Source organism: Podarcis liolepis, assembly GCF_965112155.1.
Source record: "Podarcis liolepis genome assembly, chromosome: Z".
Lineage (NCBI taxonomy): Eukaryota > Metazoa > Chordata > Lepidosauria > Squamata > Lacertidae > Podarcis > Podarcis liolepis.
The window spans coordinates 1,678,674-1,705,272 of NC_139570.1; the positions used below are offsets into that span (position 1 = coordinate 1,678,674).

A 26,599-nucleotide genomic window follows, 5' to 3' on the forward strand; every position below is an offset into this window, starting at 1 on the left:
CCTTTAATGCCTTGTGCTGTTAAAAATGATGTCCATCCAGATTTGCATATTTCAGTACAGATGTAACTCCAGGGTGCTCCTCCCACATCTCCAAAGAGCGTTGAAAAGTCATGAGTGAGCCAATTACAGACCCAGATGTCCAAAGGGATCTGGGATGCGATTCAAATTGCATTACTTTTCTGGCAGCTGGAAGAGGTATCCTGTAGATGTGACAGAACAGCATTTCTATAGTCGAGAGAGCTAATTTTGTGGCATTAAGCTGCCTTGTTCATTTTGGAACATGTAATGCTGTACAGAAGGAACGTTATTCTTTATCCAGACTCCTTTATTTAACTCTCAACTGGCATTTAATGTAAGCCCAGTATCTATCTGAGCACCTCTCCTGATATAAACATATCTGGACATTTCGATCTTCACCTGAGATCCTCTAACAAAGGTTTGCAGGGTGGTGATAAGGGAGGGGGCTCATTTTCAGTAGTGGCTTCCCACTTGTGGAATGTTTTCCCCATTGTCTGCGGGTTCTGTCATTAGTGTCATTTTGGTGCCAGATAAAAACTCGCCTCTTCTCCCAGATGTTTGACTGATGGTGATGATTTTGCTGTTTATTGATGTGTTTTTGCTGCTGTTTTATTGGGTCTGTTTTTGTTAATAAAAAATAAAATGTTATAATAATAATAATAATAATAATAATAATAATAATAATTCATTATTTATACCCCGCCCATATGGCTGAGTTTCCCCAGCCACTCTGGGCGGCTCCCAGTCAGTGTTAAAAACAGTACAGCGTTACATATTAAAAACTTCCCTGAACAGGGCTGCCTTAAGATGTCTTCTGAATGTCAGGTAATTATTTATCTCTCTGACATCTGCTGAGAGGGCGTTCCACAGGGTGGGCGCCACTACCGAGAAGGCCCTCTGTCTGGCTCCCTGTAGCCTCACTTCTCGCAATGAGGGAACCGCCAGAAGGCCCTCAGCGCTGGATCTCAGTGTCCGGGCTGAACGATGGGGATGGAGACGCTCCTTCGGGTATACAGGACCGAGGCCGTTTAGGGCTTTAAAGGTCAGCACCAACACTTTGAATCGTGCTCAGAAACGTACTGGGAGCCAATGCAGATCTCTCAGAACCAGTGTTATGTGGTCCCGGCAGCCACTCCCAGTCACCATTCTAGCTGCCGCATTCTGGATTAGTTGCAGTTTCCAGGTCACCTTCAAAGGTAGCCCCACGTAGAGCGCGTTGCAGTAGTCCAAGCGTGAGATAACTAGAGCGTGCACCACTCTGGGGAGACAGTTCGCGGACAGGTAGGGTCTTAGCCTGTGTACCAGGTGGAGCTGGTAAACAGCTGCCCTGGACACAGAGTTAACCTGCGCTTCCATGGACAGCTGTGAGTCCAAAATGTCTCCCAGGCTGCGCACCTGGTCCTTCAGGGGCACAGTTACCCCATTCAAGACCAGGGAATCCCCCACACCAACCCGCTCCCTGTCCCCCAAAAACAGTACTTCTGTCTTGTCAGGATTCAACCTCAATCTGTTAGCCGCCATCCATCCTCCAACCGCCTCCAGGCACTCACACAGGACCTTCACCGCCTTCACTGGTTCTGATTTAAAGGAGAGGTAGAGCTGGGTGTCATCTGCATACTGATGAACACCCAGTCCAAACCCCCTGATGATCTCTCCCAGCGGCTTCATATAGATATTAAAAAGCATGGGGGAGAGGACAGAACCCTGAGGCACCCCACAAGTGAGAGCCCAGGGGTCTGAACACTCATCTCCCACCACCACTTTCTGGACACGACCCAGGAGGAAGGAGCGAAACCACTGTATGACAGTGCCCCCAGCTCCCAACCCCTCTAGACGGTCCAGAAGGATGTTTTGGTCGATGGTGTCAAAGGCCGCTGAGAGATTCAGCAGAACTAGGAAACAGCTCTCACCTTTGTCCCTAGCCCACCGGAGATCATCAACCAGCCCAACCAAGGCAGTTTCAGTCCTATGATGAGGTCTGAATCCCGATTGGAAGGGATCCAAATGGTCCATTTCCTCCAGGCATGCTTGGAGTTGTTCAGCAACCACACGCTCAATCACCTTGCCCAAGAATGGCAGATTTGAGATTGGGCGATAGTTGGCCAAATTGGCCGGGTCTAAAGATGTTTTTTTAAGAAGCAGTTTAATGACCGCCTCTTTCAGCGGGTCTGGGAAGGCTCCCTCACAGAGGGAAGCATTCACCACCCCGCAGAGCCCATCACCCAGCCCTTCCCGGCTCACTTTTATCAGCCAGGATGGGCAAGGATCAAGGAGACAGGTGGTCGGTTTCACTTGTCCAAGCAGCCTGTCCACATCCTCGGAGGTAACAGATTGGAATTGATCCCATGTAACAGGACCAGACAGAACTCTAGCACTCTCCCGCCCTGGCCCTGCTTCCATGGTGGAGTCTACCTCCTTCTGAATGTGAGCGATTTTATCTGCAAAAAACTTTGCAAAAGCATTGCAGGAGATCTTGGGGTCCCTACCAGGCCCCGGTGGTACAGGTGGTTCCGATAGATTGCAAACCACCTGAAAAAGTCTCCTGCTGCTGTTTTCTGCAGATGCAATGGAGGCAGTGAAGAAGGCCCTCTTCGCCGTCGCCATCGCCACTTGGTAGGCTCGACGTTGAGCTCTAGCCCGTGTCCGGTCTGATTCAGAATGATTTTTCCGCCACCGGCGCTCTAGCCGTCTCAACGATTGTTTCATCACCCTCAGCTCCGGGGAAAACCATGGGGCTGTCCGGGCTCCATGCAATCGGAGAGGGCGCTTCGGAGCCAGACAGTCAATAGCCCTGGTTAACTCCGCATTCCAGCGTGCCAGTGTTTTTATGCTAAGTGTTTTTAATGTTTTGTAAGTTGCTTCCTGGGGGACGCGGGTGGCGCTGTGGGTAAAACCTCAGTGCCTAGGACTTGCCGATCGCATGGTCGGCGGTTTGAATCCCCAGGGCGGGGTGAGCTCCCATCGTTCGGTCCCAGCTCCTGCCCACCTAGCAGTTCGAAAGCACCCCTAAGTGCAAGTAGATAAATAGGTACCGCTTTAATGCGGGAAGGTAAACGGCGTTTCCGTGTGCGGTGCTGGTGCTGGCTCGCCAGAGCAGCTTCGTCACGCTGGCCACGTGACCCAGAAGTGTCTCTGGACAGCGCTGGCCCCCAGCCTCCTAAGTGAGATGGGCGCACAACCCTAGAGTTGGACACGACTGGCCCGTACGGGCAGGGGTACCTTTACCTTTAAGTTGCTTCCTAGTGTGCAAGCAACAGATAAATTGAAGAAATAGTAATGTACACAACCCTGGATGTGCTTACTAGGAAGTGTGCTGTGTTGAACAGATTGGGCTGGATGAACCAATGGAATGTAAGGAAGTTCACGTGCTCCTGATGTGCGTTGAGTGGTGACCTAGTTCTAAAATAATTTCGGGAGCTTTGTGGGCTGTGTGTTTGATCTCGATGGGCTCAGTAGGGTTCTCCACACCTGGTTATTTAGGTGGGAAAGGTGTGACTTGAATCCTTGGCATGTTTTGACAGGAACAGTCATTCCCCCCCCCCCCCGCTGGCTTGGAAGTCTAGTCAGCATCTCGGGAGTTTGTGCCTGCCCAAGTTCCTGTGACCGAAAACACAGCTGCAAGAGGTATTTTTGTCAGGTGGATGCATCATCCCCAAAAGTAGAACAAGCAATATGCAAGCTACAACTTAAAAAAGTAATGTCAGACCACTCTGAACCTAAATTCTGTAGTTCTGAACTGGTGTCAGGTTTGGCCTGGATAGACAGACCGAAGCTGAAATTGATATAGGATGAAAAGGTCTGCTGGTTAGGGCAGGTATCGTCAACCTTTTCAGACCCAGGACCCACTTTAACCCAAACATGCATTTGGGGACCCATTTCTCCTGTTGCATGGATCAGGCTGTGACCTACTAGGGGGTCTCAACCTGCCAGTAAAAGGCAACTGGTGTGTGGCCTGTTTTGAATGGGGTCAGACCCCCAGTTGAAAATCATAATGTGCTTAATCGTTGTCCTGCCTTTATTTCTTTTACTGGGCAAGCCAACCCTGGACATGGCAATTCATACCCTGGGCTCTTCCAAGTTATATTACTGCAATGCGCTGCACATAGGGCTGCCTTTGAAGACTGTTGGGTAATTTCTGTTGCTCCAGAATGCAGCTTGCAGTGTTCTTTTCAGAGGAGCATGCAAATCAGGCACCACACACACACACACACACACACACCTTAACTAATGCTACGGCACCTACATTGGTTACTACTTGGTTTGGGGGCTCAGTTCAGATTGTTGGTTTGTACCTAGGGCAGGGATATGGAGCCTGTAGCTCCATATGTCACTGGAGTGCAGCTTCCAATTTCTGAGGCTGATGGGAGAGGGAGGCTGATAACATCTGGAGGGCCACAGGCTTCCACATGGCCTTTCCTAGGTGGCCACCATAGCTTGCGTTTCTGCTTGGATGTGGCAGATGTTCCCACAGGTAGTCAGGAGGAGAAGCTTGGGTACACTGCTGAGAGTGGGAGGGGTCCTTCCTAGCAAAGGGCATTGTAATGAAAGATGTCATTCTAAGCTTCGTGGAATATTTGACCTCCACCGGTTGACCAGTGCACCAGCCCTCACTCTTCTGCTGCTGACTACAACAACGAACTATAAGAACATAAGACAAGGCTCCTAGATCAGGCCAATGGCCCATCTCATCCAGTATCTTGTTCTTACCATGGACAACCATGCACCGCTTCCAGGAAGCCCACAAGGAACCCCTGAGCTCAACCATCAACTCTCCAGTTCTGATTTTATTTATTGTTTTACAGCATTTGCACTCTGCCCTTCAGCTGAAAAGTCTCAAGGAGCAGCTTACATCAAATCAAAACAAGGCACTTCCTGCCTGCAGGCTTATATTCAAATAAACAAACAAACAAACAAACAAACAAACAAACAAACAAACAACACACAAGAGAAAAGAGTCAAGGAGGCAAGAGGAAACTCAGGCACCAATTTCTACACATTTGCTCATGCACTGACCAGCTGGCACAGTTCAGGGGCAGGTGTGCCTGATGGAGCTGGCCCCCCAGAAAAGTGGATGCAATGAACCTTCTGCTTCCTGTCTCTCCCACTGGGGCAGCCTGATGGAATGACTGCCTCTCAAGGGACAGTTGAGGGGAGAGGAGGTCTGATTCCCAACAGCTGAGCATTCACTGGTTCAGACAGTGGAGGTGGAACACAGCCGTTGGGTCTAGTTGCCATTTATACCCTTGTCTTCCACGTGTTTGTCTAATGATCCTTGTATGGCCATCATGACACCTTGTGTGCATGTAGGAAGCATGGAATCGTAGTTATTTCTTTTTAATCTCCAGAGAAAGGTTCTTCCTGTTCACACATATTTTTCTTCACTTCTCTCCTCTCAGAGGTGGTTGTTCTCTTGTAGGTTTTGTTGGTGAAAGCTTGAATCAGGGCTTGTCAGCAGTGCCTTCCAGATGTTGTTGACCTGCAACTCCTGTCACCATCCCTGGCTATTGGCCATGTTGGCTGGAGCTACTAGGAGAGGGAATCTGACAACACCTGGAGGGCATCACACTTGCTACCTGTGGCCTAAAACTATCTGCTCGAAAGCAGCTGTCAGAAGGTGTATGGGAGACAGACAGAGGCAGAGAGAAGCTGATGAGTAATTGTCGGTGAGATCTCTAAAGGCAGGAATGAACGTTTTACACAAATTAGTAAATTACACCATTCTATAACTACTGAGGCTCCTTTCCTCTCCTTCAAAATAGTTAAAGTGGAGCTGAATTAATGCCCCCAACTGCTTGTCTTGATGCATTTACAGTGGTACCTCGGGTTACGTACTTAGTTCGTTCCAGAGGTCCGTTCTTAACCTGAAATTGTTCTTAACCTGAGGTACCACTTTAGCTACTGGGGCCTCCTGCTGCCGCCCCACCGCCAGAGCACAATTTCTGTTCTCATCCTGAAGCAAAGTTCTTAACCCGAGGTACTATTTCTGGGTTTGCGGAGTCTGTAACCTGAAGCGTATGTAACCTGAGGAATCACCGTAAAGGTGTCTATATCAAGGGGAAGATGAATCTCAATGGGATTCATGCCACTGGTCTATTACAGTGGTACCTCAGGTTAAGAATTTAATTCGTTACGGAGGTCCGTTCTTAACCTGAAACTGTTCTTAACCTAAGATACCACTTTAGCTAATGGGGCCTCCCACTGCCACCGCACCACCGCTGCACGATATCTGTTCTCATCCTGAAGAAAAGTTCTTAACTCGAGGTACTATTTCTGGGTTAGCAGAGTCTGTAACCTGAAGTGTCTGTAACCCAAGGTACCACTGTGGATGGCTTGAAATGTGATGCTCATGCAACGGAACTTGAAGAATTCATTCAGCATTTTGCTGGGGAAAGAACTCAGAAAACAAAGCTGTGCTCCAGCACCTCAAAAATGGAGACACAGGCCCCTAGGAATTTGAAATATTTTTCCAGCCCCAAATGGTGCAGGTTTTGTGTAGGACATACGCCAGCACTTCTTAAAAGATTTAAGCCTGAGTGCTAGCTCTGGGAGAAGCAGCTTTCTTTGGGAGCTGTGATCTGTCCTGATGATGGATGACTGCAAAGCTACCATATGCTCATTTCTCTTGGCAAGTATCCAGGAGGAATACAACAGGATCTGGAGCAGCAGTTCTCATGCCTTCAGGATTGGCAGGAAGGGCAGGCAGCTGGCAAGCCAAGGGCACAGGCTGGCGTGGAAGTTCTGAAAAGACTTTGGGATGCATCTGGCACCTGAAACCCTGTGCATGGTGTATGTGAAGGCATGCATCAACTGTGCGCTTTTGCCAGAGTGACACCTTCCATAAAAGCGAAATCCTTTCCTATCTAGAGGTTAAATTCTAATCTCCCCATCTTTGCTGTGGTATTATTTTGTGTTTGATGCATTAGCTAGGAGGCGTGGGTGTGGCTGGCCCCCTGCCCCCATGATGTATTACTGTTCTTCCATCAATGTCTTCAATCTGTAATAGGCTGTAATTATCAACAGAACAAGGCGTCTGTCTAAGCTGAGCATAGTCAAGGAACAATGAGTCAGCTGGGACAATCTGTACTACAATGTCTGGGGCAGGGGTTGCCATCTGAAAACTTAAGAATTACTGGTAAATATGAGCAGGCACCAAGTTTCTATCCCTCACCATTATTTATCCCTCCCCAGTTCATTTTAAGTCAGGTCTTCTTATGAAGCTGGGAACTGCCCTCTGCAGTGTCTCCATATCTCTTTGCTTTCTCCCCCTCAACCCCCAAAATAAATATTTTATTAATTTCATCTATAGTAACATACAAGGAACATAATGTGAAACATAAATAATATTATAAACATAACTTAAAACATAAATGAAACTTTATTCCAGGGTCTGCTAGGCACAGTAAAAACCACACAAAAATTAGCCAATATTTAGGCCCCCTAGCCATTTTCATTTAACTTGTCAACTTTTCAACAAAAGCCGTATCGCAAACTCCTTTACACCAGTACAGTGGTACCTCGGGTTACATACGCTTCAGGTTACAGACTCCGTTAACCCATAAATATTGCTTCAGTTTAAGAACATTGCTTCAGGATGAGAACAGAAATTGTGCTCTGGCGGCGTGGCAACAGCGGGAGGCCTCATTAGCTAAAGTGGTGCTTCAGGTTAAGAACAGCTTCAGGTTAAGTATGGACCTCTGGAATGAATTAAGTACTTAACCCGAGGTACCACTGTATTGCTTCTAAGCATGCTCTGTTCTTTCAACCTGCCTTGTGTGTCATGTTCTCTAAACATGTGAGAGAGCTGCGCAGGTTGTCTTATGGAGCCCATGGGATGTCTCTTCCAGCACAATGTTCTTTCCTACCCACCGTGTGAGAGGAGATGTGTGCATCGGCAGCTTTTGTTAATAGCAAATAGATTGTGTTTTGTTTTTTTAAAAAAAGTATAGCTCTTTATGCATGAATGATGCAGAAAACACAAATGGTTTTTGGCAAGTGTGCTGCCAAAAGAGCAGAAGCAAATAGACGAGTCTTTGGCATCACAGCTCAACTGCCTCTTGAGCATCTGAGCAAGGGAGATGTCTTCAGACCATGTCAATTTAATAAACTGTCTCCTGCGCCCTTGGAAGCTCTGAGCACTCTCTGAAATGAAATCTATCATAGTCAAGGGAGTGTGAGTGTTCTTTACCTGTGTGGCGAACCTTAAATCTCAGGATGGCAAGTTGCTAGAAGCCTGATAGGGATCTACAAGGCATGTGCAATAAGAGCATAACTGTGCTGTGTGAAGAAATCTGTTCTTTCATCTGTTCTGAATACTCCAGCCGTCAGCTTCATTGGATACCCACAAGTTCTAGTGCGGAGAGAGAGAGGGGGAGGAAAAGATTTCTCCATCTGCTTTCTGCATGCCATGTCACCTCTTACTTTTCCTGTAAACCAAGAAGTCCCGAACACTCCAGCCTTTCTTCATAGGGGAGTTGCTCCATCTAAATAAATGGTCATTCATGCATCTTCCAAGACCCTTTTCCCAAAGACATTTCTTTTCTGCCCTCGTCCCTGGCTGTTTCCAGCCTTAGTCCACTCCCACAATTAGATTTCTTTTTTTTTTTTTAAATAAAATTTTTATTTGGTTTTCTGCTTTTATAGAGACAAAACACACACAAAGAAAAGACAAAAACAAGTATAAAATCAGCAAATCCCCGTTTCATAACCTTGTTCCCTGACTTCCCCCCACCTCCCCTCGTGCATCCCAGTTTCAAGATTATATCAGCAAGTTGGTATTTCTCCTCTTAACCATCTTATTCATCTTATTACCTCTTTTATAATAAAAATTGATTTTCCTAAGTTGGACTTAAGTTCTCTTCCATCGATTTTCATTTTATCTTAATTAAGAGTCATATTAACCAAACCTAAAAGTCTTAAGAGTTTTTAAGAGTCTCCTCTTCCCTCCCTCCCATCCCCGGTTTTTGTCCCTTCCAAATAAAAATCCAAATTCGAGATTCTCAGCCTGGGTTCCTCACGTCCGAGGCTTTCAAGTCTCTTTCAGTCCCTCTCCGCCTGTCCTGTTGGTAGTCCTTTATGTCAGTCGTCGGGTCTGGAAAAAGTTCTTTCACCATCAAAGTATATCCTCTTCCCACAAGGAGATTCAAAAGTAACTGCTGAAAAATTTCCACAAAGCCTGTATCTTCAAAATCAAGGTCCAAACGGAGGCCCCAACCATATTTCTTTATTTTAAATTCCTGTATTCCATTTTGTCCCGGGACCTCCTCCTTCCTCTTCTGTGTCTTTCACAGACTTGTGGTGGATATGTTCCCAGCGTCTCCTTGCTTGTGTTCCACAGATGTCAGCTTTTGGTTGTTGCTTCCCAAGATTACTTCTTCTTTTTCTTGTTGTTTAGTCTCTTCCACCTCTGTTGATATTATTTCCCATTCAGCTGTGGATTCTTTCTCATTCAGGTCCTCCATACAAAGAGCAGAGTTGCCTGTTCCCAAGGTCATAGTCACAAGTTGTTTATTCATGGCCAAACTCTGCTCTTGTAAGATTCCCACCAATTGAAACATCCTTTCGATTTCCACTAGTAACTTTCCTTCCACAGCCATTGTATCCATTGTAGTTTCACAGAATTCCCCCTAGGGGGAATCTGGTTACTTATTAGCTTTTTCACCAACAATCCTTTAACTGATTATTGTTACTTTGTTTCCAACAGTTTTGGCTCAATTGTAACTCGTCTTAGTCCAGAGGGATCTTAAATAACAATTTTTCCACTTTAAACCGCCCGTTTGGCAGCTTTGACAGCTGTCAAACTCCGCAGCTCTTACACAGGCAGAAAGGCAGGACGTTCCCGAGCCCGGGAGGGGGGGGTTGTTTAAAACAAAAAGAAGGTTTCCAAAACTCCACTCTCCAGCCCAAAATTTTCTTTAGCTAAATCTTGAAAGTTAATGTCCTTTTTAACTCACCCCACCAAGGGTAGGCTCTCCAGCTTAGCTCTTGTGTCGTTGCTTAGATCGTCTGCAAGGGGGGGGGGTGCGGACTTCCTTTTAGCACACCCCCCGGTCGTCTCCAATTCAGGGTAAAAAAATTTTTAAAGTCCCAATCCGTCTTACTCACGGGTGATTCTTCCGATCCAAATTTTCAAGGAAGGAAGTCAGCGCTCTCTGGTCATGGCTCGCGGCTTCGCTCCACCGAGGTAGCGATCGACTCTCAGTGCCACGCCACCCCCGTATCCCCTCCGCAGCCTTTAAAAAGGCTCTTCGCGAATCAGGGGGGGCGCTTAAGGCACCCGCCGAGTCTTCAGTCCGCAGGCTTCTGCGCCTGCGGTTTTTAAGGGTCCCCGCGTCGCCGGCGCGGCAAAGACCCGTCCTCGGTGGGGCCGATTCCCTCCGCAGCTCGGAGGGAATCCGCCATTTCCAGATCGCGTCAACCCGGAAGTCCCACTCCCACAATTAGATTTCTTCCCATAACTTTCTCTAAGTTGGAGGCTCTTCAGTCTCTGGACTTAACCGTGATTCGTTTTTGGTTGAATTCCTGGGAATACTGGGATTAAAGGTGATAAACTGGTTGACCTGGTTGCTGGGACAGTAACTCAACTTGTCACTGGGGAATCGAGGGTCCTATTGTCCTGATTAGCACATCATGTTTATTAAACAATGGTTTATTAAACCTTGGCATATCCTGCACTTTACTATGGTTTGTTTACTGCCAGCAAATCATGATCTGAAGCCAAAGTTTGTGTTGGCATTCAGATTTTGGTTTGCTTTAACTATGGCTTGGTGTTTACATATGGACCTAGCACCATTCCTTAAGCATCATTTGCCCTCCCCACTCTCCAAGCTACAAAGGCATGAGGCGAGAACAGCTGGAAAGAAAACCAAGCTTTGCAGAAACAAGGCATGACTTGTTCAGCTGTCTGTAGGACAACTTGTAGTTAACCCATGGTTTCTTTAACAAACTACAGCTGTGCGAGACTACATTTTATCTCAACACAAAGTTTGTGCTTATAATTTGTATCTGCACTTATATTTTATTGTATTTGTATATCTATTGTTTATTGCAAACCACTTAGATACTTTGCAGTGTGTTGTTATTATTCTGCCAGGGATAGAAGCTCAACAAATTCCTTGAGCCGAAAAGAATACTCCAATTTATGGTAGAATTCATTTTGTTAGGAATTACAGTCCGGAGTTGCATTGGCTTAGTTAAGTTATGGGGGTTGTGCATGAACCAGTATTTGCTTCAATCTACTCAACTCAAGAGGGATGCATGTGGCGCTGTGGTCTAAACCACAGAGCCTTGGGCTTCCCGATCAGAAGGTCAGCGGTTCGAATCCCCATGACAGGGTGAGCTCCTGTTGCTCGGTCCCAGCTCCTGCCAACCTAGCAGTTCAAAAGCACGTCAAAGTGCAAGTAGATAAATAGGTACCGCTCCGGCGGGAAGGTAAACGGCGTTTCCGTGCACTGCTCTGGTTCGCCAGAAGTGGCTTAGTCATGCTGGCTACATGACCTGGAAGCTGTATGCCGGCTCCCTCAGCCTATAGAGCAAGATGAGCGCCGCAACCCCAGAGTCGTCCACGACTGGACCTAATGGTCAGGGGTCCCTTTACCTTTACTCAACTGAAGGGTTTTTTGTTAACCTTGAAACTTGCATACTTCTCTGCTTACACCCTTGTGCAAATTAATTGAAACAAAGCATATTTTCTATCTTACTCATAATCCTGTTGGGATACTGCCAGGGAGACAAAGTCCATCATGGCCCCCAAGCCGGCTGCCGGACGATCCATCAATCTCCCGTAGATACAGTATCAGCAATTAGTGACACGAGCTTCCAGAGCTCATGCACACTCTATCAGCAGATAATGCACAGCAAAAGTCGCACTCAGGAGAGCATTATTTGCAAGTTTTATTCAGCGTTGATCAAAACAAAAAAAACATGACTGCCTGCTTCAGTGTCTCCAGACACAGAGAGAGCGAAAACAAAAGACACAACAGAAACATCCTGTGAAACAGGAAATACGCAGACTCTGACTCACAAAGCCTGCTCCCTTTTAAGGTGGAACGGAAATATCCTAACAAATCCTGTACTGAAAACAATCACAAAAAGTCAGTTGATTGTTATGGTGTTGGAGCCTGCAGCCAATAGAAGGAATGATGTGCTCTCTTTCTACAAAAGAGAGTTATTCCAGAGCTGGAAAAGAGGTGTCCTGATGGTACTAGGATATTGCAGCAGGACCTAGCCCCCTGTCACACATCAAAAGTGGTGAAGAAATTCATGACAGAGCAGCAGATACAGGTACTTGATTGGCCAGGGAATTCCCTGGACATCAATCCCATTGAGAATTTGTGGGCCATATGCAAAAGTCGCCTCTGTGCTGTAGACTGTATGACTATGGAGAAGCTCATTCAAGCGCAGATTCAAGTGTGGTGCAGGTATCCGAAAACCAACAGTGACTGTTCGAAACTAGTAGACTCCATGCCAAACTGTGTTCAAATGCTGCTTAAAAATAGCAAAGGTCATACGACCTTGAAAATAGCAAAGGTCATACGACCTTGACAGATCATACGACCTTGACAGAACTGGGCAAAAGCAAACAAGATGAATTTTAACAGGGAGAAATGTAAAGTATTGCACTTGGGCAAAAAAAAATGAGAGGCACAAATACAAGATGGGGGACACCTGGCTTGAGAGCAGTACATGCGAAAAGGATCTAGGAGTCTTGGTTGACCACAAACTTGACATGAGCCAACAGTGTGACGCGGCAGCTAAAAAAGCCAATGCAATTCTGGGTTGCATCAATAGGAGCATAGCATAGCATCTAGATCAAGGGAAGTAATAGTGCCACTGTATTCTGCTCTGGTCAGACCTCACCTGGAGTACTGTGTCCAGTTCTGGGCACCACAATTCAAGAAGGACACTGACAAACTGGAACGTGTCCAGAGGAGGGCAACCAAAATGGTCCAAGGCCTGGAAACGATGCCTTATGAGGAACGGCTAAGGGAGCTGGGCATGTTTAGCCTGGAGAAGAGGAGGTTAAGGGGTGATATGATAGCCATGTCCAAATATATAAAAGGATGTCACATAGAGGAGGGAGAAAGGTTGTTTTCTGCTGCTCCAGAGAAGCGGACACGGAGCAATGGATCCCAACTACAAGAAAGAAGATTCCACCTAAACATTAGGAAGAACTTCCTGACAGTAAGAGCTGTTCGACAGTGGAATTTGCTGCCAAGGAGTGTGGTGGAGTCTAAAGACCTTCTTTGGAGGTCTTTAAGCAGAGGCTTGACAACCATATGTCAGGAGTGCTCTGATGGTGTTTCCTGCTTGGCAGGGGGTTGGACTCAATGGCCCTTGTGGTCTCTTCCAACTCTATGATTCTATGATTCTATATCCGTTACTAATGTATGTATATGTGAGTTTTGTACAATAAACTACATTGTTTGTTTCAATTAATTTGCACAAGGGTGCATAGTATATAGTATAGTATAGTATAGTATAGTATAGTATAGTATAGTATAGTATAGTATAGTATATAGTATATAGCAGTGTTTCCCAACCGGTGTGCCGCGACACACTACTGTGCCGTGAGACACCGGCTGGTGTGCCGTGGGAGGGAGGCGGGCGAGTCGGGCGGCGAGAGGCGGCGGCGGCGGCGAGGATCCGCGTCGAGCCGGGGGCGGCTCCGCGGTGGTGGTGCCGAGCGGCGGGGCAGCTCGCGCAAAAGGGAGGAGCGCGAGACAGCGGAGGAGGAGGAGGCCGGCATGTCCGGGCAGCAGCAGCAGCAGCAGCAGCAGCAACTCCCGGCGACGGCTCCTCCTCCGCCCGCTATCGCCGCCGCCGCCTCAGCTGCCCTCGCTCTGCTGCCTCCTCCCACCCCGGCAAGGGGAAGGGAAAAAACGTTCACTTTTGTGCGTCCCCCCCCGCGTGACGCTGCGCGCTGACGTCACGGGGCGGGGCTTTAATGGTGGTGTGCCGCGAGATTTTTTTCCGGTAAGCAGGTGTGCCGTTGCCCAAAAACGTTTGGGAAACACTGGTATATAGTATATAGTATATAGTATAATACCACACTTCTGTGGTATTTGTGTTGTGAGGGCCTTGGTTGCTTAAATGATAAAAAGGAGATGATTGTCTTTAAATACGAGCCTGGGCTTCCCCCCATTCCTTTTATGGAAAGGGTAGCTGAGTTTCTTTTCCCATGCAACTGTCTTGTTAACAGGTGACTTCCATTTGCTGTAGGCATAATTGCAGATTTCCCATGAAGACATTGTGAATGGTTGGTGTGCCTCCTGTAATATCTCCTCAGAGTTTTGCTTAATTCACTCACCTCACTCCAGTTAGATACCAGAGTTTTGGGTGGGGGTTTTTTAATATGAAAAAACCTCTTAAAAGGATCTGTGCTCTCTATTGTTTTTTAGAATCCACCCCTTGCACTGCTCAGCCTCATTTCATGTCTTCCAGATGGTAACCTTCCCCTTGTAATAATTTACTGGCACTTCTTTGACAAGAGAACAGCAAATTGATTTCCTTCCTTTAAAGAGAGAGAGAAAGAGAAAGAGAAGAAAAATGGGAGGAATATTACGCGTACTGTAATTCAATCTTCTTGCATTGATTTTCTGCCTTCAGCCCCCCGTCCCCCCCCCATATCCGTTTGCCTATACGTACATCCATCTAGTGATCCAGCATTTTTAGAATTAAGGATAAGAAAGTTTCAAAAGGAAGATTTTAAGCTTTATTTTTATGTGTTCCAGGGCTATCCCCCCCCCAGTTTATGTTTTTTATTTATATTAGATTTTTAGGCTGCCCCATGGCACAACACCCACTTTAGCTGGTTTACAACATTTAAAGTGCAAAAGCAGAGAACAGTTGCAACAGAGTATCCATCATAACACCAATGGCAGCAATAACCAGTAAGCAACAGCCACAGATGGCTAAACTTTCAGCCCACCATCAAAATAGCTATGCAGGCCAAAAAACCAGCAGACAAGAGGAGGGGAAGCCCCCATGTTGAAGGGAAGCCCCCTTTTGTTGGCAAAATAAAACTTGCATAATTCTGATGCGCTTCATTAATTCTGTTGGCAAGACGAAATACATCAAACTATATTTTCCAGAGCTGTAACTGTGTTCTGCTACAGCAGAAGCAACAAAGAGTTTCAGGCACCACAAAGAGCAACACATTTATTACGGCATGATCACGCTTTGTGGACCATGGTGCGCTTCATTAGGTGCATGAAGTGTTAATCCTGAGTTACTGGTATATATGTGCATGGTTTTTTGTGGGGTGGAATTGTAAACAGTGAAAGAGTTGGTGGTGTTCCATTAAGTGCCGTTCTTTTTCTTGGGGCATAGAGCCAGATTGAAGCCCAAACTCCCCAATAAATCCATGCCAGTGGCGTAGCGTGGGGGGTGCCAGGGGTGCCGACCGCACCGGGCACAACATCTGGGGGGGGGCGCGAGTCCAGAGGGAAGGGACAAGTTCCTTCCTCCGCCGGGCTCCCCGCCGCCACCGCCAGCCTTGCGCCCTAGCGCGCGCGCGCCCCCCGCCGTCGCTGTGGCTGCGCTCCGCTCACTGCTCGCAGGAGGAGCAGCCGCTGCAGCAGCGCCGACGCCGCCACCGACGCCTGGCCGGGCACGGGCAGCCTCTGCACCCTGCCGCCGCCGCCATCCCCTCGGCCCAGCCACAGGCGGCGGCTGCTTCTGCCTCCATCCTCCTCCGGGCAAGCAGCGTTGTTTGCGCGGCAGCTCGCAGGTTAGGGGTTGGGGGGCGCAAATTACTTGCCTTGCCCCGGGTTAGGGGGCGCAAATTACTTGCGTTGCCCCGGGTGCTGACAACTCACGCTACGCCGCTGATCCATGCAGAGCATTTATAACCATATGAGCACTCCTGACAACCATATGTCAGGAGTGCTCTGATGGTGTTTCCTGCTTGGCAGGGGGTTGGACTCGATGGCCCTTGTGGTCTATTCCAACTCTATGATTCTATAACTGTTCAAAACGAAAGCGTGCCTCCTGCACTCTCCCTGCTGATTCCTCCAGCATGCCACCTGAATTTTCGTAACAAATACTGTCCATAAGTTACACTTAGGTGGCTTGCAAGGGATCCACATCAACTGCATGATTTCTAGGAAGAGGATGTCCCTATTATGGAGGAGAAGTGAAAGTGAAAGTGAAAGGATATACCAATACTGTGGACACTTTGGTCTCAACTTGAAACCTTTATAAAAACTTCTGCCATGAAAGAAAAAATAACTGTGTTTAGCAGGTGGAAGCAGGGACAAAGACCTGAACTCCCCTATAGACAAAAGCCCATTTGGTTAAACTATTTGAAGGAATCTGTTGGTTCCCCCCCCAACATTTTGCCGCTTCCTGTCCATTTGCCTTGTTAACAAGATCAAAAGGAGGCATTGGAATTCAAGGTTTGTTCTACACACTTCAAAGTGTGCCCAGATTGATACTGGATTGATACTGGAGCTAGTGGGGAAAGCTTTGCTGAATCTCTATCCCACCCCCCCATAACAGGTTATGCTGCTTTAAAAAAAAAAAAAACCCTCCCCTTTCACCCAAAACATTCTAATAATGATACCCACAACTTGGACATCCAAGCACTCTGGTCTTATATCCTCTTCCTGGCCCTTCTATGACATCACAGCAGTCTTGCCAATGACTGGGTTTGGAAGATCTTGCACGCCAGGCCTCTGATGATATGATGGGCGGAAAGAGGGCAGGAAAGATAACCGATTGAGAACTTACAAAAGAAGGGGAATGAATGTAGATAGGGGTCCAAGAGAAGCACATATGGATTGTTGGTGAGGTGGAGCTATAGGCTGTATGAAATCTGCCTGCTTTCAAACTCCTGTGTGCTGCCTGAGCACCATCATGCTAAGAGAGTGATCCATCAGAGAAGACTAAAAGTGGCTGGAGAAATCTGAGCATGACAAGAGAGCTGCAAAAGAAAAGCAGCCTCCGCTCCCTTCTCGCAGGACAGTGAGCTGTGTTTAGGTGAAGTGAATAATGTGCATCCTAGACTCCCCCAGCTTCTGGCTGGTTTCCAAACAGGCAACTTGTAACATTAATTTTCAGGAGGGTTTCTCTCTCTTTCTCCCTCCATCCCATCCCTCTGTCCCATGTCTGTCCCTGTCTGATTTTTCTCTTGCATGGCTAAATCTGGAACCGCAAAAAAGCACATTCTGGGAGGTAGAGGTGAAAAGGCAATCACTGAGCTCTAGGTATGCTCAGTGCCAACAGGACAATTATAAGTTGCTGTATGCTCATTTTAATAACCAAGTGATTAGTAATAATTGATCTCTCCCCCTCCCCCCCCCGATTATTTTATTGGTTTGTGGAGCAGTCCATCAATGCGGCATGCAGCGGGTGTCTCGCAATGCAGCCATTGGTGAGGTTTATTAAATAAGTGCACTTTTATGACATTCTTCATCTTTGAAAAGGATTCTTGTGGGGATTAAATGGGGAGGGGGAGAACTTGAGCTCCTTAGAGGAAAAGGTGGGATAGAAATGCAATAAATAAGTTTTGACTTTGGACCTGTGCTCAAGTTAGCTATAAGTGGTTTGCCTGATGGGTCCTCAGTTCTGACTGCTAGGCTCCCACTTGGCTTTGACCTCCTGACTCATGTCTCTGGCTCCTGGTTCATGTTGAGCAGCTGCCCATCAGCTGCCCAGCCCTGAGATTCTGTGGGCCTTCCCAAAAATCTCTTAAGCCCACACCATGCTACTGAATTCCAAGCTCCTTTCACCTGCTACTGCTGTTCCACCTTCACCTGAGTGTTTCATGAGACATGCCGTTGGCTCATGATCACCTTTATAAAGGTCTTCAAAACAGCTGCTTTTCCAGAGACCTTGTTAAATAAATTACCTGGGCTAGGTAGGTAGGGCCCTCGCCACCTGCTCTTATCTGACAGGGGGGAAATGGGTCAGCTGCCTCTGGCATTCTGTACTCACGCAGGTAACATTGACTCCGATTGTATTTCTAACACCCTCAAAAGGCCAGGCACAGCATCCGATGGAACGTGCCATTTTTCCAGGAAAGGTTACAGCTTTCAGGGCTTTTCAGTCTAGAAAAAGCTAAATAACTGGGGGTGGAGGGAGTACAGCTAAGCGATGGGAGTTGCTCCTAAAAGATGGCCATCAAATTGGAAGGCTTTAAAGTAAGGGGGGCATTATCTGTTCATTTATATTTACCTCTGCATCATAAAGAAATCAAAACAGCTTACAATAGTGCCTATATATAACAATTTTTTTAAAAAAAAGTTTTTTAAATTACAGAAATATGAGGATCTTGAACCTGGCTAAGTGCAGATGTTTTAACAATAGCATCACAGATAAAAAATATTTTTAAAAAAACAAAAAACAATAGCATCACAGGTTGTCAGCTAGGTTCCCCTGCCAGCAGTCCGGCCACCAGATTACACAAATTCATAGAGGCCACCTGTGTCTGCTAGCCATGACAGCTGTGCTCTTCCCCATCGGCTGCAGGCAGCAAGTGCTTCTGGTTGCTGGAAGCCACAGGAGGGCAAAGTGCTGCTTGTGGGCTTCCCAACTGGTTGACCACCGTGGGAAGAGGAAGCTGGGCTGGGTGAGCCACCTGATATTATGTCCGGCTTTTGGGAGGGAATCCTTGCTTTGCTCCAACGACAGTTTCATTTCCTTCATATTTTCCCTTTTAGGGTTTTTGTGGCACATTTGTCTTGCTTCCCTGAGCTGCCTCTGTGGGTCGGAGGGAGGGACGTTCTCTGTGTGAAAGGTGCAGTTCCTGACATGGGGGGAAACAGCTGGCAGCAAGTGGAGGAGCACTTGCTGGGCAGATGTTTCTTTTCCTGTGGATTTTAATTCCCCTCCCCTTTTTTTCTGAAGTAACATCGAACTTGGCATTTTTATTTAATTATGTGGGGTTTCCCCCCGCAGCTGTATGTAGAATGCAAGCAGGCCAGAAAGGGGGAAAGAATGAATCACCAGTCAACTGTCACCTGGAGTGGGATTGAGGCAAGAGGGCGCGATGCGTCTCCAGTACATGATTTACTAATCTGTTCTTCATTGTTGGGGCCTGTCAAAACAATAATTTTATGCCACTAATTTTAGTGAGTGATCGACTCAGTTTGCATGTAACTCTAAGCCAAACCATGGCTTTGCACACCTGTGAGAGTATGTAAGCATCCAGAGAGCAGACTGAGGCCTCTCTGCTGCTCTGCAGATTTTACTCCTGCTGGGCTAAACCGTAGTTTGGCTTGACTTGACTTGAGAGAGAGAGAGAGCGTGTGAGAGAGAGAGCGTTTAAGGTCAGCAATAATGAAAAAGCATACCGTGTTTTTCTCATTAACATCAACAGGCTAAAATTACTATTTTGATGATACCATAAATAATTAAGTGGTTGTTTTGAGCGTGTCAGAAAATGTTAATGAGCTGAACCTGATGGCATAATGGGATGCCTGGCATTTGCAGCAACCTCATCGTGCAGACCAGTAAGCAGTTGCTTGTGAATTCAGAAACCTGTAGGGTTAAGAAGATGGTTTGTCCTTTAACTGAGTTGCTTTTTGGAGATACAAACTTCAATTGCTACCTGATCCTGCTGGAAAGAAAGAAAGAAAGAAAGAAAGAAAGAAAGAAAGAAAGAGTTGAAGATTTGCTCAGAGCATTTCTTTTATTTATTTATTGCATTTAGACTCCTCCTTTTTCTCCAAGGAGCCTGGGGGGGGGGGGGGAGTAGACATGCTCATTGCTGCATGTAATAGAATTAACACCCCTAGTGGACCCATTGGCAAAAAAATGGATTGCACAGATTTTCTGGCATCAGTGAGACTCATCTTGACAGCAAAAAGAACTTGAGCATTTTGGGAGCTCCTCTCCCTTGGTTCCACCGACTCTGGGGACCTTTCTTGTGACTGGCCTGGCCCAGTGCGATGCTCCTACCCGTGGATATCAGTAGCTGCCTTTTCTTTTCTCCTTTAACCATCTGCTGAAAAGTTTTTCCTGTCGCCAAGCTTATGTGGGCAATTAAAAAAACATATTTCTATAACAGTGAGTTTATCTCTGGTTTAATTTTTTTGATTTGCATGGTTATTATTATATGCATGGATATTTGTTTCAAACTTCTTTGATTTTTTTTTATTGGATAGCAGTGTACATATACGTTTAAACAAATAAATAATAAATTTTGTAAGCTAGTTAAGTTATGGCTGGATATTTGTGCTCTCTATGACTTTTGCAAGAAACAGTCTACCTTACCCTTAGGCATAAATGCAATCATCCTGGCTTTTCATGACAATTTGCTGCTGTAAAATGTCTAATTATGATCACTGAGTGTACATTTTGCTCCTCACTGCCATTTAACTAACTCCCACCACAACATCTTTTTCATCTATGGGTCCACCAGCTAAGATTTCAATTCATGCATTTAATGAAGAGAACTTGGAGCCAACGGAAACTTATTAAACCCATTAGACTTTCATGTGCCACAAGAGTGTTTCTTGTTTTAATTAGAAACTTTCCATTTGCGGGTTCAGCCTGTTTTATTGCTTCCTGTTCAGTGTCTTTTGATCACCCCTTATTTCTATTATAGGCATAGGAAGCTGCCATATACTGAGTCAGGCCATCGGTCTGTCTAGCTCAGTAATGTCTGCACTGACTGGCAGAGGCTGTCCAGGGTTCCAGGCAGGAGGTATTTCCCAATGTTGCCGGGAGATGCCATTGGGGATTGACCCCAGGACCTTCAGCATGATAGCTCAGTTGATAGAGCGTGAGACCCTTAATTTCAGGGTCATGGGTTGGAGTCCCACGTTGAGCAAAATATTCCTACATTGCAGGGGGTTGGACTAGATGACCCTTGGGATCCCTCCCAACTCCACAGTTCTTGGTGAGTCACAGTCCTTCCTATCCACATTTATGTGGGGTGTTTATAATTGGTGCTTATTTCTTAGCAGACGTGTATAGGACTGCTCTGTTAGGCAGAGTTCAGCTTATTTCCATTATCCCCCACCCCAAGTTTTTTCCTTATCTTTCATAGCAAAACAGTTCTATTCTGGAAAGGAACTTTTCTCAATGGAGCTTATTTGTCTTTAAAAGGATCTTGGCTGTGCTGAAGAGAATTTCTGGATATATGGCACTCGTTTACATGCTGAGTGGAAGCTCTGCTCTTAATTGCTTTTCTGAAATTAGTTGGGAGTGGAATGTCTTTGGTGCTAACCTTCTCTAATGTAGAAATGAGGCTGCTTAGGAATGTGGTGATTTGAAGCCCTGACTTGGAAGTATTTGTAGCTGGCCAAGATCCGAAACATTAGGTTGTGGGCATGGGATGGCAGACCGAAAATATTTTCACACTTGAAGAATTGCTGCAAGGAACATACTCCAAAGAATTACCAGTATTTAGAGTAAACATGGAACTAAAAAAACCCCCAAACAGTCTTCATAATTTCCTGCCAATTTCTGCTGGTTTACAATGTTTTATTTGCAAGCCTTCAATAACAAGAGTGGGAGGAGAAGTGAAGATATCACAACAAATTTGTTTATCCTGGTATCTAGTTGCTAATCATTCTTTGAGGCTTGGCTATGCCAGAAATGGGGGGTTGCTTGGGTTCCTTTCTATCCATTCAAGAAAATAAACATTTTATCATGCAGAGGGACAGGAATGTAAACTGTCTTTCTCTAGGTGAGCCTTTCTAGGTTTCCCTTTTCTGACTTGAACCTGTGTCTTAATGCCCAAGCATCAATTCCCAGAGTTGCCTGCGAAGGGGGGTTGATTGTTAAACCGCTCTGGGAGTTCTAGCTCTGCATGAGGAATAGGAGGTCTCCTAACCACTCTCAGCACCCGGAGCTCCAGCTCCAGCTCCCAGGATTCTTTGGGCATGGCAGCTAAAGTGGTGCCATAGTGCTGTAAATGCATGGTTTGCATATGACCCACGGTGTGAGTTTGTGCTCTTCATTCTTGGAGGCTCTCTCTCTCTCCCCCTGCCCTCTCCAAAATGTGCATCTTACGCACATTTAACTGGTGCAGTTTCAACCATGTGTGGCTGAAGGCAGCTTGTTAAAATTGTGCAAGTTAAATCCAAGCAAGACAGAGAAATTAAAAACTCTTTTCATGCCAGGTCCGCTTGGGTAAACCGGTGCGAGAAGAACTTTTAGGCTCTCTGCCATGCTTGGAGGGTAAAGCCCACTCAGTACACAGGTTCTGGGAGCATGGGGGGTGCACTCTCTTCCTCCCCCACCCCCACTAGCCACGGGGGCAGCTCCAAGGGTTTGGGTATATGCGATTTCCGTGTATACCCAGAACCCTTGGTTCTGAACCCTCCTAAGATGTGGTTGTACTGGATTTAAAGAGATAGCTGACGTGAAGGATTCTGCAATGCCAGCATTGGCCTGTATATGCCACCCAGGTCTGCCTGTACTTCTTGTTCCACAGCTGTCACAGCTTACTAACCCATGTCAGAAGCGATGCTGCCTCTAAGCTCTGAGATAATGAAGTCATTGTGCTTTATTTTTTATTTTTTTAAGCTAGATGAAAACTCTGTTGCTTCACCTCATGCACTTATCACTACAGACACTGATGCGCACTTGCGTCCTGCGGCACAGAACCAGTTCAGGCATGCGTGCCAAAGCCTGGGGAAGTGTTCAATCTGATTGGGCAATGAAGATACTTCGAAGGTTTTTTGGCAGGGAGAGGCAAGGGGCGGGACACTTGTGTCAGTAACTGGGTGCCCGCTCAGATTAACGTCATGTATTAAATTCATTCTTAGGGACATCAAAGAATGCTACCGATAAGAACCTCTTGGAGAACGTGGGCTTTCTCTGCCTCGCTCTTTCAAGCACGTGCCCCATTGTCAGAATATAGGAAACTGACCTATGCCGCTTCTGACCATGGCTCCATCTAGCTCAGTATTGTCCACACTCATTGGCAGCTGCTTTCCAGGGCTTCAGGCAGGGGACCTTTCCAGCTGTACCTGGAGATGCCATTGGGGAATGAACCTAAGACCTTCTGCATGCAAAGCAGGTCACCCAAAGTTGGCTGTCTGAAGGGCTGCAGCTCAGTAGTAGAGCATCTGCTTTGCATGCAGAAGGTCCCCGGGTCAATCCCTGGGCGAACTGAATTCAACATGGAGGAATAGAGGAAGCTGTCTTTTCCATGAGTCAGAGCACTAGTACAGCTAGCTTGGTATTGTCTGAACTGCCTTGCAGGGGGCTTCCCAAGGTTTTCAGATGGAGGGCTTTGCCAGACCTACCTGGAGATATCATTGGAGATTGAAGCTGGTGCCTTTCAAAGCATTTGTTGAACTACTGACTACGATGCCCACCAAGGCATTGTTTTTGTGGGAACTTGGATGACTTCTGTTTTGTTCACTAAATAAATTAGTACCTGGGAAAGCATCGGCTGTTGCTAAATCATTGTTCCTTCTATTAATCTCTGTGTCTTGCACAGACACCAATGGCTGCACTCTTCTCTAAGAGGTAAGAGGCAGCGATTCTTCTGACTACCAGCTGCTGGAAGCCACAGGAGGAAAAGTGCTCTTGTGCTTGGGTCCTGCTTCCAGCCTTCTTCCCGCTGGGGCAACAGCTAAGCCACCGTGAGAACAGGATGCTAGACTAGGTGGGCCATTGGCCTCATCCAGCAGGGCACTTCTGGTGCTCGCCCCATCTTCCCCCCCCCTGGGCTTTGCTGTCAGGTTTCAGTACAAGCTGCTGGAAAGCTTGCCTCCAGCACTCCAGCACCCCTCACCCTGCCTGCATTGTGGGGGGGGGGGGGGCTGAGTTCCACCTGGTTTCCCACCCCATTGAATTCTGGAAGCAGCCTGTGCCAGAGGGTAAACTAGCCTCTTCTCCTCATTCAGCTTTGATTAAGGCATGGATGGAAGTGGACTTGGCACAGCCTTCACTCTGCACTTGCTGTGAGGCAGCACCCTTAGCAGTGCCGGATTTACATATAAGCTAAACAAGCTATAGCTTAGAGCCCTACTCTCTCTCTCTTTTTTTAAAAAATGATATTTATTGAAAGTTTTATAGAATTGCAAAAAAAAAGAAAACAGAAAAAGAGAAAGAGGAAACAAAGAAAAAACAAACCACATCAAACAATACAAATTCAAAAAAAACAAAAATACACCACAAACACTCAAAAACAAATCCATCATTCTCAAATCCTCAACTGTCATTACCTTCTTTCTTTGATCTCCTCCCTTTTTTGTATCCTAGTTGTTAATTGCCGCAGCAAATCCTTTCCATATTTCATAATATTCTGTCATTACATTACCTTAATCTATTTTAATCTTATCTTACTATAAAAAACCTTAAATCTTAAAACTTAAATCTTATTTTTCCAACTTCTCATAACCATAATATTCTTACATAATTCTTTAAACATTTTTGCTAAAGCCAAGTAATTTTGTTCCAACATTTTTCTAACATTCATCGATTTTATAAAACAATCCTAGTAGTAAAAAAAAGAAATAAAAACAATCCAATCTTCATCCAGCGTCCCTTCCTCCTGGTCCTGGGTTTTGTCAGTCCTTATTATCCCATCGATCTAGCGCATTAACCTGGTAACCTTGTATCCGAGGCCCTTAAATCTTCCATGTCCCTTCCACGGCTCTTCTTCATATTTATAACTGTATTTTCCTTTGTCTCCTGCTCCTTTCACTCGTGGGAACTCCATCTTAACAATGCTTTTAACCCTTCTCAACAAATCAGCCCCTTTTCCATAGTCCACACTAAACTCCATGTGGTATTTAAGAACATATTTCAAAAACCCTCCAAAATTAAGAGCCCCCACAACCCCAAACATCTCACGGCCCATTGCCGTGAAAAGTCCAAACATCCCTGCATAGGGGGGTCTATCCAACCCCCCATTTCCAAACCAACCCAGACTTTTTCTTTCCAAATCTGGCTTTTTCCAAGTTCATTTGTCAAATCCAAAAGCTCATGTTCCTGCTGGGCCACAGCTCCCTCCGTCTCTGGCACCCAAGATTCAGCAGCATCCTCTTCCCTCATCTGTTCCGTCAGGGCACACTCCTGATTTAATTCCTGGGTGGGCTCCGTATAATTTCCCACTGCCTGTTCAAAATTTCTGATCGCATCAGTCATCAAATCCGTCTTCTCATGTAGCTGTTCCAGTAGGGCATTTGTTTTAGAGAAAGCACACAACAGAGCTTCCAAATACATTGTCCTGCAAGGTCAGAAGTCTATTCCCACGATTGTAATCTGTAACAGCTGCAAGCTCCCCGGAGTTGGTTACAGTTTCACAGTCTCCCTCTAGGAGGAAAACTTCTATTTGTTCTTTCTTTTAAAAACAAGTCTAACAACAAAGTTTCCTTTTTCAGATATTTTGTCAATTTTTGTTCCTTTAAAAAGTGAAGCGGAACAATGGAATCAATGTTTCTCTTCTTATAGCTATCTGTCAAAAACGTTTGTCTCAGGTCAATGAGCTTCAAAAAAAAAAAGAACGTCAGTCCTGACACCCCGCTCCAGGATCAGGACGGTGGAAAGTTACTTTACTTTAGACTCACTTCTGCAGATTTAAACAGTCCGAAAAAATCCCCCCTCTTCCCCTGCTTCCGAAAGGGGTTCAACAATTTTAAATGATGAAAGTTAATCTTTTACAAGCGATTTTCTGGGCTCTAGTTTGCCATGTCTTTGCTTTGATCTATCTACAAAGAAACGGAAGGCTGACTTCCTGTTTAGACCTTCCCGTTTCAGTGCCAAATTGAGGTAAACTTTTAAGTCCAATTTTCCTTTCTGATAACAAGTCCTTATTTAAAGTCCAATTGTCCGAGTTTAAGTACTCACGGGTGATTATTTTAGAAGCCAAATTGTCCCAGGAAAAAGGCAGCGCTCTCCGGCAATGGCTGTGCAGCTTCACTCCACGGAAGAAGCAGTTGACTCTCAGCACCGCGCCACTTCCCCCTCTTCGCTCCGGAGCCCGTTAGTGGGTTCTTTTGCGGGTTGGGGGGGCGCTAAATGTGCCCGCCGAGTCCCATGGTCACAGACTTCATCCGCCTGTGATTTTTGAAAGGGTCCCCGCTTTGCCGTAGCGGAAAATACCCATTTCGCGTGGAGCTAGTCCCTCCAGATCAGAGGGAGTCTGCCACTGCCGATGGCGCCACCCCGGAAGTCTAGAGCCCTACTCTCCCCCCCCCCCATTTCACTATTAATATACTTCCTCTTAATTGTACTTCAATTCAACAATTACAGTTCAACATATTTTGTTATGTGCAAATGGCTTTAGATACCTATTAGGTCCATCAATTACCATATATTCAACATAAAAAACAGCAACAATTTGTTGTTGACAAAGGACAGCTGGACATATAAAGGGCTCCATTACCTTCAGTAGCTTAGGGCCTCATAAAACCTAAATCTGGCCCTGACTGTTAGTACCGTCTGTTTGGCCTTGCCTACTGTGTGGCGAAGGAGAGGGGGCCTTTTCAGAGATTTTGCATCAGTAAATTAAGGCATTGGTGCAGAGACTTCTGGTCTGCTGTGGAGAAAATGGCAGCGTGCTCCGTGTCATCCCGACTAAGAGACGTCATGGTTCAGGCTTCCGTGGAAGAGTGGGGGCTCCAGGAGTCCAGCGGAGTGTTGAAACTCGCCGCAATCCTGACTCCCCAGCTGT

At 46.2% G+C, this 26,599-nt stretch overlaps 1 protein-coding gene and 1 long non-coding RNA gene across 2 annotated transcripts in view; one reads left to right on the forward strand and one right to left on the reverse strand.

The window, feature by feature from the left end:
- The window catches only part of LOC310698918, a 262,776-nt gene that overhangs the window by 23,185 nt on the left and 212,992 nt on the right, over positions 1 to 26,599 (reverse strand). The gene's annotated exons all lie outside the window — the stretch shown is intronic.
- The window catches only part of HS6ST2 (heparan sulfate 6-O-sulfotransferase 2), a 185,785-nt gene that overhangs the window by 20,663 nt on the left and 138,523 nt on the right, over positions 1 to 26,599 (forward strand). The gene's annotated exons all lie outside the window — the stretch shown is intronic.